The following is an 8687-nucleotide window of genomic DNA, read 5'->3' on the forward strand; positions in this document are numbered from 1 at the left end:
TTGCAACTGGTGTCACGGTGCCTTAATCTGTGCGTTCACTGATGGCCGAGTGGATTAAGGCACCGTGACACCAGTTGCAATGTGCTCCTAGAGATCTGGGTTCGAGTCACTTCTGGGGTGTGTGTAGTTTTTTTTGCATATATGCTTGGGGACCATTCAAGCTTGTTCGCATTTCTGTTGCTCACGTGGCCCCACTACACTGAAAGTACACCATCGTCATTGGATAGGAGTATTGGTTTTATATTCAAAATATTTTTTTATTCTAATATTTGGAAAATAGTGCTCCATGTTTTCTTAATGTTGCCCTTAATTTGGTTAAAATATTTTCGTAGTGTTTTATTTTGGCTCCCCTGATTATTTTAGAGAGCATTGATGAGTTAATCTTTGTAACCTCTTTGGAGACGATTCCTAACCTATACTTCTTCTCATGGTCATGTGTTTCATTAATTGATTTAAGTATACTCTTTGTAAGCCATGGATTGTATAACCTTTCAGTTGTGACTTGCTTCGTTAGCACTGGACAATGGGTGTTATAGAGGCTTAGAGTTTTCTGAAGAAATGTTTACACTGCTAGGTAAATGCTCACTATGTTACCTAATTAAGTCTCCTAGTTGGTATTAGCAGTAGCAGCAATAAAGTTTTTTATAGACGTTTCATTGTGCAGCCTAAAGCTTATCTTCATTGCATCTAGAGGCGGTTTAATAGTGTTGGTTAGGAGAAATTATGGGTATTGGTCTGTGATCCTATCAGTGATTATCCCTGAAATGGAGAGGTTATGTTAGTCCAGATGTGGTTAAGAGCAAAAACAGTCGTATCAATGTTTCTAGTAGGTTTAGTGATTAAGGGTATGAGAAAGCAGGAATTCATACAGTTGAGGAAACAAACAGCATGGATGCTATCAGGCTTGCAGAGGTCAATATTAAAATCCCCTGAAACTTTTAGTGGTTTTTGTTAAGTCTGTTAACTGATATTAGATTTCTAAGGTTAGAGATGAATTCTGACACATCAGTGTTAGGAAGTCTGTAGACTGCTCCCACAGTCAGGACAGCCTCGGTACCCTTGACTCGGAAACGGGCAAAGATATATTCTCCACAGGTGTCTCTAGTTCTAATTACTTTTAAGCATGTCAGTTTGCGGTGGTAATCAAGAGCAGTACCACCACCTCTCTGAATTGGTCGACAGTTGTGAATTGCTGAGTAGTTTGGTATGTTAAAGAGTTGTGTAGTCTCTTTTAACCATGCTTCAGTAAGTATAACAAAGGAGAATTTGTTGTCAACTGTTTGAATTTGGACACTATCATCTTCAAAGTGTTTGCTTAGAAATCTTACATTCAAGTTAATTACAGAAATATTGTGATTATTTGTTTATACATTGTTTACATCATGTGCTGTAAAATACCTGCAATTTTGATCATTAAAGTGATGATTGTCATAGATACTAGATAAGAGGTTTAGTTCTGCGTCTATACTAGTTTGCATATGAGGGCTGTTTGACGGTATAAATGGCAAAAAAGGTAATTATAAAGAATATCTAGATATAAATAAATATACAAAACTATATAAAAATGAAATAGATTGCTTTGAGGTACACTCAGGTACACTAAAAATAATAATTTCACTAGGAGACACAGGCAAAGCCAGGGGTACAATGGAGCAAGGGTGTATGGAGAGGCTAGGCAACCTAGGAAACAAAGAAACCTAGGTTATCTAGCCTGCACTAGGTGACAAGGGGGGTCAATTAAGATAAAGTTTGGGGTTTAGATTAACCCTATCTAATTTAAGACAGGGTTAATCAAGTGAGACAAACCACATTGGGTGAGAAATATGTAGAGGTTATCCTCGTGTGCAAATGTAAACCTGTAGGAGTTTTCCTCACTTTTATCATGCCATCTAACCTCACTTTTATCATGCAGGACTAACCCATGCTTTGGGTTAGTCCTGCTGGATTCTTTTTGCCTAATCTGTAAGCATCAATTATGTTTGTTTTGTTGATCTCAACGTGCAATTGGTCATTTATGTTAGCATGCACAATGTCAATACGCTTCTCACCTTCACTTTCCACTGGGATGTCTGGGCATGACACAATAACAGAGTCAAGCACCTTTTGATGGTCATGTTCATCCTGGGAGATAGAATGTTGGGCGGTTAAAGTACAGATACATACATTCATTTTGTTGAGAGTTTTTAATGGTTAATTGATTTTCAGATGCGTATATTCGTCACAGAGATCTTTTAAGTCATGCTGGAGTTGTTCTTGGCTAGCTTGACAAGCTCTAACATCCTCGCGGAGAAGAGTCATTTCTTGTTGCTGTGGATGTAGGTTAGCACGGTTTGCTTGATCCTCAATTTGAAGGCTCTGAATGATCGTAATTTGAGCCTCAATGACTAGACAGCTTTTTGAACCACTGATTCTCGCCCCAGTTAGGGAAATGCTGCAAGGGACTAGCAGCACGCTTGAAGTGCGAGAAGTGGGATGTTAGCAAGGAATTTGCAGATGATTGAGAGGACACAACACCCTGGCTCAGTGGTGGAGTAGAGGGGGAGAGCAACGCCGCCGCCACGGACCCCCAGAGCTCCCAGAGGGTGAAACACGATGGCTGTCGGTGTTGTTTAGGATGGGTGTCGTGTTTCAAGTTTTATTGTTCATTTTTCCCTGCACAGCCTTGTTTTTTAGATACACGGTAAGTTGAGTATGGTATGGGGAATATGTTGGAGCTGAAACTGGCGGCAGGCAGTGCGGAGGCGAGCAGAGGCGGGTTGACGGCACTGGTACTCACAGCAGGAGAGAATTGTTTTGAATTTTTTTGTGATGGAATGAGTTGATTGGGTTGGTTACTGTCGATTTGCTATGACATGCTTGGACTTCATGTACTTAGCTGCCTGTAGGTGATCATCTGCAGGTAGTTGGGAGCTGTAATACAGCTTAGAGTGTAGATGGCAAGCGAGCACAAGTCCTAGTGCCGCAGAGGTCGGCAGATATGAAGCCAAATTTTGTAAATTTTCAATTTTGCCAAACTGTCTTCATTTGCTTCGTTACCAGCGCCTGCTGTGCAAGCCCAACTACTAAATTCTTGCCCTAACTGCATAGATTGCAAGTTTAAAATTGCAAGCTCAAGCAATCTCTGCATATTCATAACTATAATGGGTAAAGTAAATAAATTTATTTACATTTAACCCTTTTATTTCCTTTACAGGTTGTTCCTAAATCATAATACATTGTAGTAATTTTTGTTGTTATAAATGTTAATTTTTACATAACTATTTTAGCAAGTCACCACACCAACTCAATGCACTGTATTTTAAACTAAAGGAAAGTATGACCTATATACCCCAATCAATATATATGCCACTGTGGATATGAACATCAACAACTAGGCAAAACCATGCTCAAGTCTCATTTTTATTCATCTTTAGGAAAGAGTAACAAATTCCACAGAACCAGTCTTTTAGATTCAAGGCACTTTCTCAAAAGGAATAGTCCTGGAGCTTCTTTTCAGTTACTGCACTGGAATCATTTGGTGCTTCTCGAAGGCATGTATGTTTTGATATCGCTATTCTTATTTATTTTGTTTATTTTAATATAAAATTTAAAAAAATATATTAATGCAATGTCATTTCGTAATAATTAGTGTTTAATTTTGTTGAAATGTAAAATGGAATGCTTTTCTGTTTATTAATCTAATGTCATAGAATGCATTGTAAATATCACAACCTTAAAAATTCTATATCCTAGTATGGTCCCATAAATTTTATGACTTCAAAGAATGTTCTTCGAATGGCGATTACAGCAGCACGAGCTGAGGAAAATAAGAGGAGAGGCTGACAATGAGTGTCCTGCTTTCGATAAAATGCCTTTAGCAGTACATATAAATGGCAACAAGAAGCTGTATTATATCAACGAAGTTGGTAGGTAATTATTTATCTCTAAAAACGTGTTTTACAGATACTTATTGTATAGTATTATTTGTCATCCACATACACACACACACTACTCTATATTATATTGAATTATATTATCCCCAAAATTAATGTTCTGATAAATAAAATATGTACATATAAATATAATTTGTCATATGACGGTTTCTGGGGGAAGCACATCCTCCTCTCCGGGGCTATCTAGGATGATATGGATTTTTTAGTCTTTGGCATCAGTCAATGTGAATGGAGTTCTAGGCCTACCTGGGACCATGAACCAAAACCTGGCCCCCTCAGAGAGGCGCGAGGAGCAATGGCCTATAGAAACCCCCGTGTGGTTGGAAGCATTCTCTGCCATCGATCGGGTCAGGTACCCAGAAATGTAAGCGCCCCAAAACCAACTCCTATTTTGATTAAAAAAAATTGCTACTGAAAGACGAACAAGTGGACAGAACTCTCCAAACTTGTATGACGTCACCTTGTAGCTTTGCCGTTTGTCTGTGTAGCTTCCCACTCCCCGGGAGGGGAAAGGAGGCACCCCAGACCCCAGTGCTTTGGCTGATGTCATTATCAATGATCGTGTGTCTCTGGCTCCTGTTTTCTTATCTCCAACTCTGTGCCTTGTGGTATGGGCTGTTTCCTTAGTGGTGTACAAGCCAGGAGTAATTTCACAAGTACTTAGGATGTCTGTGCCTAAGGTCCCCTTCCCTGGGTGACCTGTAAGTACTGCCCTTGGGGCTTGGAGCCACCTTCCACAAGTCACCTTGGGATCTACCTCTGCTGTGTCTTTTCGTGCTCGGTGATTGACTGCCCTTGGAGTTAGCAGGGGTGTTCGTGTACCCTGTTTGTCTATGGGTAGGGGTGTACTTTTCGTCATTGGTTGGGGCATAGGGTACTGTGCAGCTAGTTATCACCTCTCATAATGGCCAGCTCTGTTCCACCTGGGAACGTTGTCCTCTTATGGGTTTTATGTTTTCCTCCTGGTGGGGGCCTACTCTGATTGGGCGGCTCCAGCATGGAGTCCACATCTAGTCAAGCATAAGACTAAACTAGAAAAGGTTCAAAGGTTTGCCACCAGACTAGTACCCGAGCTGAGAGGAATGAGCTACGAGGAGAGACTACGGGTATTAAACCTCACTTCGTTGGAAGACAGAAGGGTTAGGGGGACATGAGCCCCATATTCAAGATTCTCAAGGGAATCGATAGGGTAAACAAAGACAGGGTATTTAATACAAGGGGCACACACACTAGGGGACACAGGTGGAAACTGAGTGCCCAAATGAGCCACAGAGATTTTAGAAAGGACTTTTTTAGTGTCAGAGTGGTTGACAAATGGAATGCATTAGGAAGATATGTGGTGGAGGCTGACTCCATATACAGTTTGAAGTGTAGGTATGATAGATCCCAATAGGCTCAGGAACCTGTTCACCTGTTGATTGACGGTTGAGAGGCGGGACCAAAGAGCCAGAGCTCAACCCCCGCAAGCACAACTAGGTGAGTACACACACACACACACACACACACACAACAACTTTCTAAGCCAACATGTCAGGAAACCCACTAGGATGAGACGAAACGATTAACCAGCGAGACTCGACCTAGTCTTCACTCTGAACGACTCCGACATAAGGGAAATCCGCTATGAGGCCCCAGAAGGAATGAGCGACCACAGTGTACTAGCGTTTGAGTATCTGGTTGAGGAAGGGTTATTGAACTCGAGGAGGGGTACTGAAAATAAAAAACTGGCATTCTGAAAGGGAAACTATGAGGAGTTAAGAAAATTCCTAACATATATAACAGGGGAAACAGAGCTCAGGGGAAAGACGGCCCAGGACATGATGGACTTCATCACGCACAAGTGCAAGGCAGCAGCAAACAAGTTTGTCCCAGTCCAAAAGGAAACCAATGAAATGAAGATGAGAAACCCATGGTTTAATCAGAGATGTAGGCTAGCTAGGCAGCAAAGTAAAAGGGCATGGAGAAACTATAGAAATAACAGGGCACTTGAGAGCAGAGAAAGATACCAGAGTACCAGGGAATGAATATGTCAGGATGAGAAGAGAGGCAGAAAGACAATACGAAAATGACATCGCAAGCAAGGCAAAGACTCAACCTAAATTGCTGCACAGCCACATCAGGAGAAAAACAACAGTAAAGGAACAGGTAATGAATATAAGGATAGGGGCGGAAGGATTCACTACAAACGACAAGGAAGTGTGTGAGGAACTGAATAAGAAACTCCAGGGGGTCTTCACCTTAGAGCAGGGAGAGATTCCAGAGATAAGAGAGGAAATAGTTAACCAGAAACCACTGGAAGATTTTGAGATTACCAGTGGGGAAGTAAAGAAGTGATTACTAGAGTTGGATGTGACAAAGGCTATAGGCCCAGATGGAATCTCCCCTTGGATAGTAAGGGAATGAGCAGAAGCACTGTGCCTGCCACTCTCCATAGTGTATATCAAATCACTAGCAACAAGGGGAACTGCCAGAAATTTGGAAGGCAGCTAATGTAGTTCCAAATATACAAGAAAGGGGATAGGCAGGAGGCACTGAACTATGTCCCTAACCTGCATACCATGCAAGCTGATGGAGAAGATTGTGCGAAGAAAGCTATTGGAACATCTGGAGCGAAAGAACTTTGTAACTCAGCATCAACATGGGTTCGAGATGGCAAGTCCTGCCTCACAGGGCTAATTGAATTGTACGACCAGGCAACAAAAATCAGGCAAGAAGGAGAGGGGTGGGCAGACTGCATATTTTTGGATTGTCAAAAAGCCTGTGATACAGTTCCACACAAGAGGCTAGTGAAAAAGCTTTTGGATAAGGGAGTACCTAAATAACAGAAGACAACGAGTCACTGTGAGGGGTAAGGTCTCGAATTGGCGTGACGTCACAAGTGGAGTCCCGCAGGAGTCAGTCCTTGGACCAATATTTTTTCTGATATATGTAAATGATCTCCCAGAGGATATAGACTCGTTTCTCTCATTGTTTGCTGATGATGCAAAAATTATGTGGAGGATTGAAACAGAGGATGATAGTAGGAGGCTACAGGACGACCTAGACAGACTGAATGAGTGGTCCAACAAATGGCTGCTAAAGTTTAACCCGAGTAAATGCAAAGTAATGAAACTAGGCGGTGGAAACAGGAGGCCAGACACAAGATACAGAATAGGAGATGAAGTACTTAGTGAAACGGAAAGAGAGAAAGATCTAGGAATTGATATCACAGCAAACCTGTCTCCTGAAGCCCACATAAAGAGAATTACGTCTACGGCATATGCGAGGCTGGCTAACATCAGAACAGCTCTCAGGAACCTGTGTAAGGAATCGTTTAGAATCTTGTACACCACATACGTAAGACCAATCCTGGAGTATGCGGCCCCAGCATGGAGCCCGTACCTTGTCAAGCACTAGACGAAGCTGGAAAAAGTTCAGAGGTAAGCCACTAGACTAGTCCCAGAACTAAGAGGCATGAGTTACGAGGAAAAGCTGCGGGAAATGCACCTTACGACACTGGAAGAGAGAAGAGTGAGGGGAGACATGATCACTACCTACAAAATCCTCAGAGGAATCGACCGGGTAAACAAGGATAAACTATTCAACACTGGTGGTACGCGAACAAGGGAACACAGGTAGAAACTGAGTACCCACACGAGCCACAGGGACGTTAGAAGGAACTTTTTCCATGTCAGAGTAGTTAACGGATGGAATGCATTAGGCAGTGATGTGGTGGAGGCTGACTCCATACACAGTTTTAAATGTAGATATGATAGAGCCCAGTAGGCTCAGGAATCTGTACACCAGTTGATTGACAGTTGAGAGGCGAAACCAAAGAACCAAAACTCTACCCCCGCAAGCACAAATAGGTGAGTACACACACACACCGCGTCGATGTTCGCGGATGACGCAAAGTTGATGAGAAGAGTTGCAGAGATGGTCAGAGAAATGGCTACTGGAGTTCTACACGAGCAAATGTAAAGTTATGGAAATGGGACTAGGTGATAGGAGACCAAAGGAACAGTACATAATGAAGGGGAACTGGCTACCTGTGACGACGCGAGAAAGAAACCTGGGCGTGGATGTAACACCTAATCTATCTTCTAAAGCACATGTAAATAGGATAACGACAGCTGCGTACTCTACACTGGCAAAAGTTAGAACATCATTCAGAAACCTAAGTAAGGAGGCATTTATGGCGCGTTACACTGCCTACGTGAGGCCAGTCTTAGAGTATGTCGCCTCATCATGGATTCCACATCTGAAGAAGCATATGAGGAAACTGGAAAAGGTTCAGAGGTTTGCAACGAGACTCGTCCCAGAGTTACGAGGGATGTGGTATGAGGAGCGCCTGAAGAAACTATGCCTTACGACACTAGAAAAAAGAGGGGAGGACATGACAGGAACGTATAGAATACTAAGGGGGATTGACAGAGTGGACAGAGACGAAATGTTTACACGGAATAGTAACAGAACGAGGGGACATGGGAGGAAGCTGGAAGCTCAGATGAGTCATAGAGATGTTAGGAATTTTCTTTTAGTGTGAGAGTAGAGGAGAAATGGAATGCACTTCAGGAACAGGTTGTGGAAGCAAATACTATTCATAATTTTAAAATTAGGTATGATAGGGAAATAGGACCGGATTCATTGCTGTAAACAACCGATAATCGAAAGGCGGGATCCATGAGTCAATGCTCGATCCTGCAGTCACAACTAGGTGAATGCACACACACACCAGCGTTTCGAACTATAAACAGCTGTCAGCCAGTAAACACA

The sequence above is a fragment of the Procambarus clarkii genome, chromosome 36, assembly GCF_040958095.1.
Source record: "Procambarus clarkii isolate CNS0578487 chromosome 36, FALCON_Pclarkii_2.0, whole genome shotgun sequence".
NCBI lineage: Eukaryota > Metazoa > Arthropoda > Malacostraca > Decapoda > Cambaridae > Procambarus > Procambarus clarkii.